The sequence below is a fragment of the Argiope bruennichi genome, chromosome X2, assembly GCF_947563725.1.
Source record: "Argiope bruennichi chromosome X2, qqArgBrue1.1, whole genome shotgun sequence".
In the NCBI taxonomy this organism is placed as follows: domain Eukaryota; kingdom Metazoa; phylum Arthropoda; class Arachnida; order Araneae; family Araneidae; genus Argiope; species Argiope bruennichi.
In genome coordinates, this window is record NC_079163.1 from 33,080,735 (window position 1) to 33,093,376 (window position 12,642).

Genomic DNA, 12,642 nt, shown 5'->3' on the forward strand with positions numbered 1-12,642 from the left:
AGATACCTACTGGAACGATGCAAGTTGCGTGTTGTGACTGTTTCATATATTCATTGAATTTCTATTTAGGAATACCAAATTAATATAATATATAATATAAAGACTAATGTCTTTTGTTCCTTACACTAGGATCTAAAATTCATTAAATTATTTTGGATTATTTTTTTAAAAAAATACAAGATATTCTTACATTCAATTCATTATTACATTCATTCATTAGCCTACTTGGAAAAAATTAAAACAAATTTTTATGCATCATCGTTTTTCGTAAAAAAAAGTTTTCTGTGCTCCAAAAAGGAGTGATTAAGCCGACAAGAAATGTTTTTAAATTTCTTCAATGTTATAAAATGGAATATTGTGAAACGTCTAAATTAAATTTAATGATTGTAATTTAAAGTCAAACAATCGCTTTAAGTGAATAGTTAAAATATACTTTGCACGTAAATATTTTTAGCAACTAATGGCTTTATTTTACTGTGTATAAATAAAATTGTAAATTCTTAGAGTTTTCGCAATTTTTCATAATACGAGAACGGTTTTTGTTCCGTAATTTTTACAGGTTTTAGCGTAAGCGGAAAAAAAAAATGAACTAACGATTTATTCAACAATTTCATGTGCGAAAAAATAATACTTTTTAGATATTTGTTGATTTTAATGTTTTAAGCTAAAATAATTAAGTAAAAAATTATAATAACGAATGAAAGTGGAGCCTGGGATACAATATAATTATATAGTACAAAACATCATCAATATTTTAGGAAGAGTGAAGGGCACAGAGATATGGCTTTATTTTTTCCACCTTTCATATTTTTCATTAAAATGTGACATAAATGCATTAATATTTATTATTTATAATTGTAATTGCACCTTAAGAATGTCTCATTGGGCATCTATACCCTCTAGCCCCCGGCTGCTATATTTTAATTACATCTTATTAGAGGGTTAAATGAATCTGAATAAGTTACAATTCATATTTTTATGACTTCAGCATTAATTTGAGCAGTTCCATTTAGGTTTGCGAATATTATTTAAAAAGCATTGTACTAAAGCATTTGTATTGCAAAAAATGCAAACATCTTCTAATTATGTGTGTCTTTGTTATAGAGTTATCTAAAGCAATATTTAAAGCCTGGTTTCATGCACGTAATAGACATTTCCTTACGAATGCAAACAAAATGCATTATGATTTTTGAGGTACTTGTTCTCGATTGACCTTGATCCAGAAAGGGAGACCCCTGGTTACAAAATCAAGATTTATTTTTCTAAAGCAATAACAGAAAATATATTAAGTAAGATAAGTAAATATTTCTACATGCATGTCTTAGAGAAGAGTAACAACAAAGAGTCTCTTTGTTCTGCAACCCCGTTTTAAGGAGACAAAAAATTTCGGCGATTTTCGTCTGAAAAATTGCTTTTCATCAGAAAATGAATGCTAAAATTCGACTTTAAATAAGGATAACGTAAAAATAGACTAAATATAAAAAAATGCGTATAAAAATGCATGCATTTCTTCAATATTTTTATTTTCTTTTATGCAAAAGGAAAGCATTGTAATAGTCAATAAATAAATAAATTAACCTCTTGATTTTGACAAATCGCTGTTTCAGACCTCTAAAAATCTTCTTTTTTTTCTTTTTGGTGTTTCGTATGTAAAAAAAATTAAATTTTAAGTTTAAAAATAATTTTACCCAAAATTTATTTAAGGTATGTGATTACATTCAAGATGAATTTTTTGAAAAACGCTATAAAATATATTTTTGAATTTTTGCATAAAGAAAACTGAAATCATCTAAGAAACCAAAATATGCCAATGCCAAATAACAAATGTCTTTTTAAAAAAATTGGGAAATAAGGCTTTTTTGGTTAAAACCAAAGATCTTTTAATTTAGAGGTTTATCAAATGATTTGCATAAAATGTTCTAAATAGCTTAAGAAATAGATTGTCCAGTTCCTGAATTAAGAAATTTGCTGTATTCCTACCTTCTCTTTAAATATTGAAGTTTAATTAATAAATAACATGAAATGTTCAATTTTTACAACATGAAATTGCCAATCATTAAAACAAATGTAGAATTTTGCAAAGTGAATAGTTTACTTATTCTCTAGTTCAGGAGCTGCAGGACTTATTGAAAATTTTTTATGCCACATTTGAATATTAAATATGTATCAAATTTTATTTTAAGAGATTTTTCGTAAGAATATTCCTGCAAAGATAAGAAGTTGGGAAAATAGCTTCTAAAAATGTAAAATAGTATTAAAACGCATTTAAATGCAAATATAAAAATCCGTGTAACTTCTCAAAAAAATGGACTTCGAAACAATATTCAAACACTTTAAAGAAAAAAGCTGTTCAAATATTATTAAATAAAAAGAAAGTCATGCTTTTATTTAAAAAAAAATGACTTTTCAATGTAGTCACTTTCCTTAAGAAAGAAATGTCTTTTTTTCTTACAATCTGAATATTCTAATGCAAAATTTCCCAGGAAATGTTGATTGATGAATAAGTCAATCAGCTGCAAAAAAATAAATGAAAGTTTAAAACGATACTTGATTTTTATTTGATAAAGTTCAGTTACACAATCTTGAAAATTAAAAAGTGCAACATTATATTATTTTGAAACTATGGAAAAAATACTCATGGTTTCCCCAAGGTGAGGAATTGACTACCTTGTCTATCTGATAATCCGGTGCTGCATATTTGCATAAAATGTTGACTTTCAGAAAACGAAATCATTCCAATCGCAGTACAAAATTGCTTGAAACCCCATTTCCAAAGTCTAGAATTTCCATTTTTCCGCACTCAAAGCCATGACAAGACAAAAAAAAAAAAAAAAAAAAAAAAAAACTATTGTTATTCCTTGAACGCATTGGAAGAGAATTAGGACTGGTCCAAAATGCAGAGCATCAAGAAGTTTTCCCCTGCCTGCAAAAAGACTTACAAAAGGGTGTAATAAAGAGTTTATGAGTGTGGTATTTCCTCTGCGTTTTCCCTGAAAATAGAAACTGCTGAAATGTTAATAAAGTTATATTAACCATGGTATTAAATATTTTATCAGAATTCAATGAACTAGTAATGTAATTGATACGATGTTGAAGAATTTCATGTAGCTGCAATTTCATAACACCTATACACGATCCATTCGGACCGTATGTATGGCCAAATCTGGCTTTTGCGCCAAAAAACCTCAACCTCGGACCATATGAAATTAAACAGAAATCATTCATGTTTGCTTTTAATACATAATGAAGTAGAATTTGTCGTACATAACACCTAATTAATCGATCCAAATTTAGGCCTATAAAAAATATATGTAATAGGTTCTTATAAAAGAGATGCATGCTTGGATGGCACGCTCTTCAAAACATATTTTACAATGACAACAACGAAACAATCGAGCATGAATTGGAAAAGGAGAACAATGGGAAAGCGGGAGTAAAGACGAAGAAAACATGCAGACCAGTGCTGTTCGGTAGAAAAAAAAAACAGATGAGGGATTGTGAATTTATATAAAAGTTCGTTTATTGAGTAATGTTCATCTATATTAGCACATAATGATAATGATTTAAGACATTTCGCACATGTTTTTGAACTTCAAGATACAGTTTTCCGAACAAATATTCTTCATCTTGGTAGCAATATAAATTCATGCGACAATAGTTTTTTGATATCCAAGTATTAACCCCAACACCTATATTTAAATTCAACGTTTTTCTTTCCTTCAAAAAGAGACCTAATATTTTCCTATATAATTTCAAAATTCATGGACTAATTTAATGAAATATGGAAGCCACTTCTAAAATTGTTGTATAAGCTTGAAACGCTTCTGATGAAATATTTACTGACAGAACATCATTTGGCCCATAAATTTAGAGTAAAGTGTGTGTTACAGTCCTTAAGTTTCAAAGACTTAATCAGGTCAAGGAATTGACATTAAAAAAGCGTGTGAATTTTCCTGGTTTGTGCAACCAATTAAATACACCTTCCAAAATACGTGACTAGGAGCTCTAATCGATTCTATATAGTTAAGGAAGAAAAGGAATAAAAAAACTTCCCTCCAAGTGCAGCTGAATGGTGAGATTTTGCAATAGCTAAAGAATCCCAATTTTTTTAAATTGACTTTGTTAAGTAGAGATAGGCTAAGACATGATAAATTGCCCGTCTGTAACATTTCTTCTTGCATCATTTCTTGTAACCAATAAATGATAACATCATTGATTTGCAACTACAGAAGCCTTGGACTGTGTGACTTATTTATAAATTAACAGAAAATTTAAGGACTGCAGGAAAAAGTAACCGCTCGATAAGAGACATCAGAGAGTTAAGAAATATTATCTTTTAAAAGTAGAATGTTTTACAAATTTCATGAGATTATCTTTGTATTTCATTTTATTGCATTTGTGTTGCAAGCACATTTTTTCTATTAATTCGAAATATCAATTGCATTTTAAAAATTGATACAATTTGCAGAATGGTGAAACAACGCAACCTTTTGTTACTTTTAAAATGTAGGTACTTTTACAATTACATACTTTTTAATTATTTAAAAAAGTAACTCTATTAAAGAAATCGTGAAACTATCCGATAATCATATTAGAGATTTTCGTATATAAAAGTGTGATTCATAGTAGAACATTTTCGCAACTAACTTAAAGCAAAAATGAGTTAGAATCGTTTTGATGATGTATTAACACGGTCGCTGCCATGATTCATTCCAGTGATTCGGGTCATTATCTAATAAGACGCATACTTCTTTGATATTTCTTAGTTGTAGCAGAAATGAGAATATATGATTAGTAGTAATAGTGAATCACATGTGATTCACACGGTGAACAACGTGTTAAAACAAGGAAGCATAAACTCACCGTAGGTTTATTCTACTCATTATTAATCGGAAGGCGCTAGATACATGGGGTATCATTTTCTGGTTCTTTTCAGTCTCATTTATATGTATATTTGAGAGCATTTTACTTCTTTTTAGTATATTATTTTACTATTGGTTAATAGTATTGAATATTTATGTGTCAAATTTAATCGCAATAAATGTGTTATTCTTTAATGCCATTATTCATTCCAGTGATTCGGGTCATTATTTAATAAGACGCATACTTCTTTGATATTTCTTAGTTGTAGCAGAAATGAGAATATATGATTAGTAGTAATAGTGACTGACATGTGATTCACACGGTGAACAACTTGTTAAAACAAGGAAGCATAAACTCACCGTAGGTTTATTCTACTCATGATTAATCGGAAGGCGCTAGATACATGGGGTATCATTTTCTGGTTCTTTTCAGTCTCATTTATATGTATATTTGAGAGCATTTTACTTCTTTTTAGTATATTATTTTACTATTGGTTAATAGTATTGAATATTTATGTGTCAAATTTAATCGCAATAAATGTGTTATTCTTTAATGCCATGATTCATTCCAGTGATTCGGGTCATTATCTAATAAGACGCATACTTCTTTGATATTTCTTAGTTGTTGCAGAAATGAGAATATATGGTTAGTAGTAATAGTGAATGACACGTGATTCACACGGTGAACAACGTGTTAAAACAAGGAAGCATAAACTCACCGTAGGTTTATTCTACTCATGATTAATCGGAAGGCGCTAGATACATGTGGTATCATTTTCTGGTTCTTTTCAGTCTCATTTATTTGTATATTTGAGAGCATTTTACTTCTTTTTACTATATTATTTTACTATTGGTTAATAGTATTGAATATTTATGTGCCAAATTTAATCGAAATAAATGTGTTATTCTTTAAGGTATCACATGCGTTCTTGAATTTAATTTTAGACACCAGATTATTTGCATAAGCGAAACAATTCAGGTATTCAAAATTGCAAAAGCTACAAAATTCCAGGGCTATTTTGGGACGTACCTCGTAATTTTGAACCATGGTCAGATGACAAGGACGACACCTGAGCTGGCGCCTCGTCCTTGTCATCTGACCATGGTTCAAAATTACGAGGTACGTCCCAAAATAGCCCTAGTGTTACTTTACAACGGAACGTTAATATAATTAAACTAACTAAACTAAACCAGAAATTTGATATCAATTTTTCAATAATTCAGGAGAAACGATATTATCGATAAGTGATGATGAAGCGTTAAACTGTATTTCAAAACATTAGATATTTCCAAGTTTAAAATTTCAATTTCTCATTGCTACACTTAAGAAGAACATCACGAGTTAAAAAAAATATGATTTACAAAAAATGAGATATTCAAAGAGGTACTTTTTAAATACATCAGTTTTAAAAGCATCAACAGAGTATCGAATCTGCTAGGTCAAAGTTTAAGGATGTATCACAATAATACAAACATTATTTCAAAAAAAAAATGTCACTAAATTTTATTAAAAAAGAATACTAATATGCTAAATTAAAAAAAAAAAAAAAAAAAAAAAACTTACTTATTTTACAAAAATTCTGTTTTAATGCTCTTGTATGTTCAGAATAAGCCCGATACGCGTATAATTCACTTCTGAATCAGAAAAAAAAAGAAAAAAAAAAAAAAAGGAAAAAAAAAGATATTTTAAAAATACTTTTGTGCATTTTTCCTTTTTCAAGAAAGCAGATATGGGCATTTTAGGCCTTGGTCCACATGGGCTGTCGTGCCATTGAGTTTAGTTTTTTTAATATCACATGGTAATGTCTAAACCATTTACCATCAATTGCAATATTTATAATATAGAATTAACCAAGCGTTTTTTTTAATTAAATAAACGAATTTTTTCAAAATTTTTCATTACATAAAGAATTTTCTCTGATATCTTGAAGTTTTATCATTCTGTAACAAGAAGTAGATTTTTGCATTAAAATAGAGAATTACTCAAATTTTTAAAATGTACTTAAATTTTTAATTAGAGGAAGTGTTGAATTTATTAATTCTATGTTGCTATTAATATTTTTGATATGAAAACACATTTTCTTATATTGTTATGTTTTGGTGACACTTTGATCTGTCACTTGCGTATGTGTGCCAAATTGAGCGTGTGTAACAGCTCTAAATTTTGTTATCTGTGTCTTATATTAACTAATACTAAAAGCATAGGACTATTGAATCAATCCACTGTATTGTTATAATCAAATAATCATTCTCAAACATATAAATTTAAGAAAAGGTTTGAGTATGTGAATTCTTCTGTTTACAGATATGTCCTTGACCGTTAAATTACATGGTGTTTTTTCTTTCCCAATTTCTACCTTGTCAGGATTTCAGTGACTGTAATAAACTTTATTTTCTTTTACTTTTGAAGACAGGTAAGCTCCTCTCTTAAGAATCTTGTTCACCAGTCTTACTATTGCAAAAAAAAAAAAAAAAAAAAAAAAAAACTAGTCGATACAATATTGCTTGTATCGACTACTGTACTGTGTTGCTTATTTATCTTCAAAAAAGACAAATATCATCGGTTCAACCTTGCAAGGACTTCCAAGAGTAATAAAAATCTGAGTACTTGTTGCAGTCCGATCGTGAATAGACGAAATTGTGTGTTTGTAATTTAAAACTACTTCCTATTTTCTTTTTTTAGTTTAGAAAAGAGGCAGGAAATTTGCTTGAGCAAATTCGGTCCTCTCCTCTCTCTCTATCTCTCTCTCTCTCTCTCTCTCTTCCCTCCTAAATCACTTCCATTGGGCCCATAGTTACATACATTGTATTACGGATTTTAATGAAGCAATGCTCTACCACTAACTAAATTAATATTTGAGAAAGGGAATTTTTTAAATAATTCTGTAACTATTTCTTAACAAAATTCCTTAATAAATTTTGAGAATATACATTTTTTTTTTTTTTGAAAAATCATTAACCAATAAGAAGCAAAAATGTTATTTCACAAAAACCTTCTTAAATTTTAAAGACATTTATCCATATTAAAAAGATATTCTAGTATTTTGATAAATTTATACTTATGGCGAATATTATAGCGAATCCAGATTTCCAGTCTTGGCATAGACTGCATTAATTTATTTGATACTTCTTCATTAATACTAGATACTTCTTCATTCAGATATGTTTCATTGGGTTTAAATCTGGCCAATGAGGAGGGATTTTTAGATTTTGTGAGCAATTATAAAAGCACAATAGTCAAATGTTGAGAGCAAATGCTAAGATTTTTAACCAGATAAAAAACAAAGCTATTCCCAATATTAAATTTTGGACTGATAATTTTATATTACCTTTTAAAATATTAAATAAAATGTATAATTATTCCTTCAATAAATACCCAATTACTTAATCTGTATGCTGACATGCACCCTACTCAAGAACACCTCCACTTACAGGTTTTACTGTTTGCTTTAAATTCTTTATATCAAGTTGAGAGTTTTTTTTTTTTTTTTTTCTCCTTTCGGTATATGCTCCCATCAAAACCCAAAATGCTAATTTTACTTCCACTAGCAAATAAGATTTGATTTTAATATGTTTCAGGCTTATTTATCATTAATTTCGACAAGGAAAGTCTAAACTTTTTATTATTTATTTATTTTTAACTAATTCAAATCTTCTCCGTGCTGAACGTCTAGGTAATTCAGTCGACTTGAGCATTCGTTGAACAGTTTCAAGTGAAATTGAAATAAAAAAAAAACATTTTGATAAGTCTGCAGAAATCTTTACTGCACTCAGATAGATTTCTGATAAATTGTTTTACAACAAATCTCTTTTTACGTTGAACTAATTTTACTGAATAACTTCATTTATATCCTATTTTCGATTCGAGTCTCTTTAAAACATTTCATTACATACTGCATTTTAGAATGGAATACATTTATTAATTTAACGACATGCCGAATTCATTTACCACCACTAATAATGAAAATGATGAAAAATAGTCACCTTTCAAACGCTATTTGACTAAACAGGCAAATATTAATACCAAACGATATTTAAATGTCTCAAAATTCAAAAGAAAAAAAAATGATCTACAATAAATTTAGTTATGAATTTATCCGAAAACCTTTCAATGTATGAATACTTCTGAGATATGTTTTATTTCTGCCTTCTTACGTTTTCGTTTTTATTTAAAAATAAAATAAAATTTATTTTATCTATGATATAAAAAAAAGATGTATAATAAAAAAATATATATAACATAATATTCAAATTCAAGTCCAGGATACAAAGCCTTTTCTTCAAATTTTAAAAGTGTGCGGACACTTTTGGGAGTTTACGCCTGATCACTTATGCCTGACCAGCCCTTTGCTAATAAGCATGGCTTCAAAGCAAGAGCGATTCGCATGAGTAAGCATGATTCAGAGCAAGAGTACCACAACCCCCGTTAGACATCTATCGAGGGATCTAGATCCATTGTCTGTCGGGGGTTGGGGAAGTACTCCGCATGTTCTTGTGGGCCTATAAAGCTCTCTTCAGTAAATTTAGAACATTTGTAACAGAAGCCAAATGCGTATAAATATAACAGTCAAACTTCTAAGTATAAGGTATTGAGACTTCTTATAAATCCTTATAAAGATAAGCATTACAAAATTCTACGAAAGATCATTTTATTTTTTTGTCTTGAAATATATAAGTTATTTATTATTATGAAGAGCTTGCCTTCACTAAAAATATATTTTTAACTTCATTTTTTCATTTAGTGTATTATAAATTATTCCAATAAATATCTTTGTTGCTTAACAGTTAAGGAGTAATGAAAGTAAACACCAGAGGAAAATAAAAGAAAATAATTTTTTGGCTTTGGTTTTAGATTAGCAATTTGATGTTAACATCACCATCATTATATTATAAAACAATATTTGTAAAATCAATAATAATATATTTTTTGAGCGATTTGTTTATTATACTAAAAAGCATTAAAAATCATTATTTCGAATATACTTTTCCCATTCAACAACATTTTCATGAACTTCTTACCGATGAAATGTTATTTCGTTTGTCTAGTATTAATTTATCAGAGAAAATAAGATTCTATTTCAAGTATTATGTAAAAAAATATATGTTAATTCTAAAAGGCGTACTTTTCTTTATAAGTTTAATAAATTCTTTTTTGTTGTTGTTATTTTTGACATTGAGAGATCGTAAAAAATCAAGAGCAACCAACTTTTTATCGATCTGAATTCGTATAAAAGAATATATTTTAGGAGACAAGATAAATAGCTCTGAATATTTCCCCTTTCAATCTACCTTTGATGAAAAAGAAATCAGATTGAGATTACGGAACAAAATACTAGATAGCAAATACTTAATAGTGACTATTCAATTCCGAAAATAATTCTGTTCCAAATGTTAAATAAATAGATTTTAGTTTATACTCATTCAAGCATTGCTTTTAATTGATGAGTCAAGATTGATTCTTCTTATTCTTAAAGTAGTTTTAAATGAAGTAAAGAGTATCAAATTCGGTTCCTCGTGAAACTTCCATGACCTCGCACTCCACATAAAAATGGCCTTGCATTCAGTGCTGGTCGATTATATACAATTAGGCCACAGAAGACAAAGCAGACCTTGCAGTTCTTGCTAAATCTCACATTTCGATTTTTTTCCCTTTGATTTTTTAAAAAGCCCCTTGGCTAATCCTCTTCTACTGTTCAAAACATTGGAATTACTGCATCATTTAATACCATAGACGCTGATGGTTTAAATTGATTTCTAATTACAGAAATCATAACCAAAAGTGTATAAGTATTTGTATGTTTTGAACAGAAAGATATTTCTTTTCGACTCTTTTTATGGAGACCATTCTGCTGTTTTCTCGTCAAACGACGTTCAGATCTAATTTTTATATTTATAAATCTATAATTTCTACTCCAAAAACACACAATACTGTTTCAATGCTATAATTGGCTCAGCTAATTTTGAGAACGAATTCCCTTTTTGGATATTTAAACAAAATTCGAAGTAATTTTTCTAATTTTTACGAAATTATTTCCTTGGTTTTTTTTTATTTTTTTGTAAACATTCTTCAATCAGATAAATAAAGTAAAACCAAATCTGACGCTTGTTTTCAAAATAAATAAATACGCGCCAAAGATATCAATGCACAAGTTAACATAAATCATTATTAAAATTTTCAGTTTTATTATATGTGTTTGTGTTTCAAAATTTTGATTATCAACTATTAGTTTCTGTTAGCTTGTAGTCTAGAATTTGTTTCTGTTAGCTTGTAGTCTAGAATATTTCAACAAAATGGCCAGTAGCTTTTGAAAAATTTTGTCATACCATTTAAATGGACTTTCACAAGAAAATCAGTAAAAATTGCTCTGCTAAATGTCATTTCATCAAAATGCTTATATTTCAAATGCTACATTAGAATGATTTGTTTCTAATTTAATTATAATTGATGTTTTATACATCCTTTGTCTTTTGTAAACTGTTTTTTTTTTCAATTTAATAAAGTTTCCAAATCATAGATCGATAATGCTAACCTTGGTTTGACATTACTTTTTTTTATCGTTTTTTCCCCCCTCTCTTAAAATTATTATTCTGCTCAAGGAGAGAAAACTTTTTCAACTGCGCAAGGTATTTCGATATCGTCCTTAGAACAGGGGGTCTCTTAAGGTCATATTTTAGGCGAAGAAACACGCCCATCTCAATGAAATAAGGGTCCATATGTAGAGCAACACATGCTGCACGTGACTCAAGAATTTCTGTGCAAAATAAAGGAAGAACTTTCTGACCTGTGAAAAATATTAGATACATTAACTGAGCAATAAGTTAGATTCCAATCAGTTCATTAAAAGAAGAATTAACAGTAAGAATATGCGCTCTTCGACAGAAAAGGCAATAAAAAATGTAAATCTCATAATGGTGTGTTAAGTATTATGTTTCTTTTTGGGGGAAAAACTACATTGAAAACATTAGAAGGTATCTCAAGATGAAATTAATGAGAATTGGAGAATTGTATTTTCATTGCTTAAGATCAAGGAAAAGACTTTAAATATTAAATCAAATGGATAAATGCACATAAACTTCTTACTGAGATAGATGCCATTACTTTGCTTAAAATATTATAAGGAATATTACCACTCTAGCATACTGAGTAGTACTTAAAATACTTTTTATATAATATTAATGAGTCTAAGTGAATAACATGTGTAATTTCAATTATAAAAGGAATTTTCTAGAACTTTCCTCGATAATAGCTGTACATTAAAGATAGGAATGCATATATATATTATATGCCTAAGGTCAAACCTGTTATGTATTTTTTACTGTCTCATAAAAGAAGTGTTCAGAGAGAAGGCATTTTAATCATCAGAAAATTCAACATAGAGATTTAATAAATCCCCAAGTTTCATATGTCTCCGAGGTCAAATAAGTAACTTTTTAAATTATATCTGTCTGTCTGTAAATCCAATAACTCAATACCACAAAGAATTAAGCGGATAAAATTTAGTATTTGGTCCTCACACCAAAATTATTTTGATTTTTCTCAAATTTTAGTCGAAATCTGACCAAGGGAAATCTGTTTATCTGTCCATCTATACACATTCTAATTCAAAAATATAAAGAGGTAGATGGAAGGAATTTAGCATATCATTTTTTTATCCGAAATTTAAATCTCTCTTTATCTATACACATTCTAATTCAAAAATATCAAGAGGTAGATGGAAGGAATTTAGCATATCATTTTATTATCCGAAATTTAAATCTCTCTTTATCTATACACATTCTA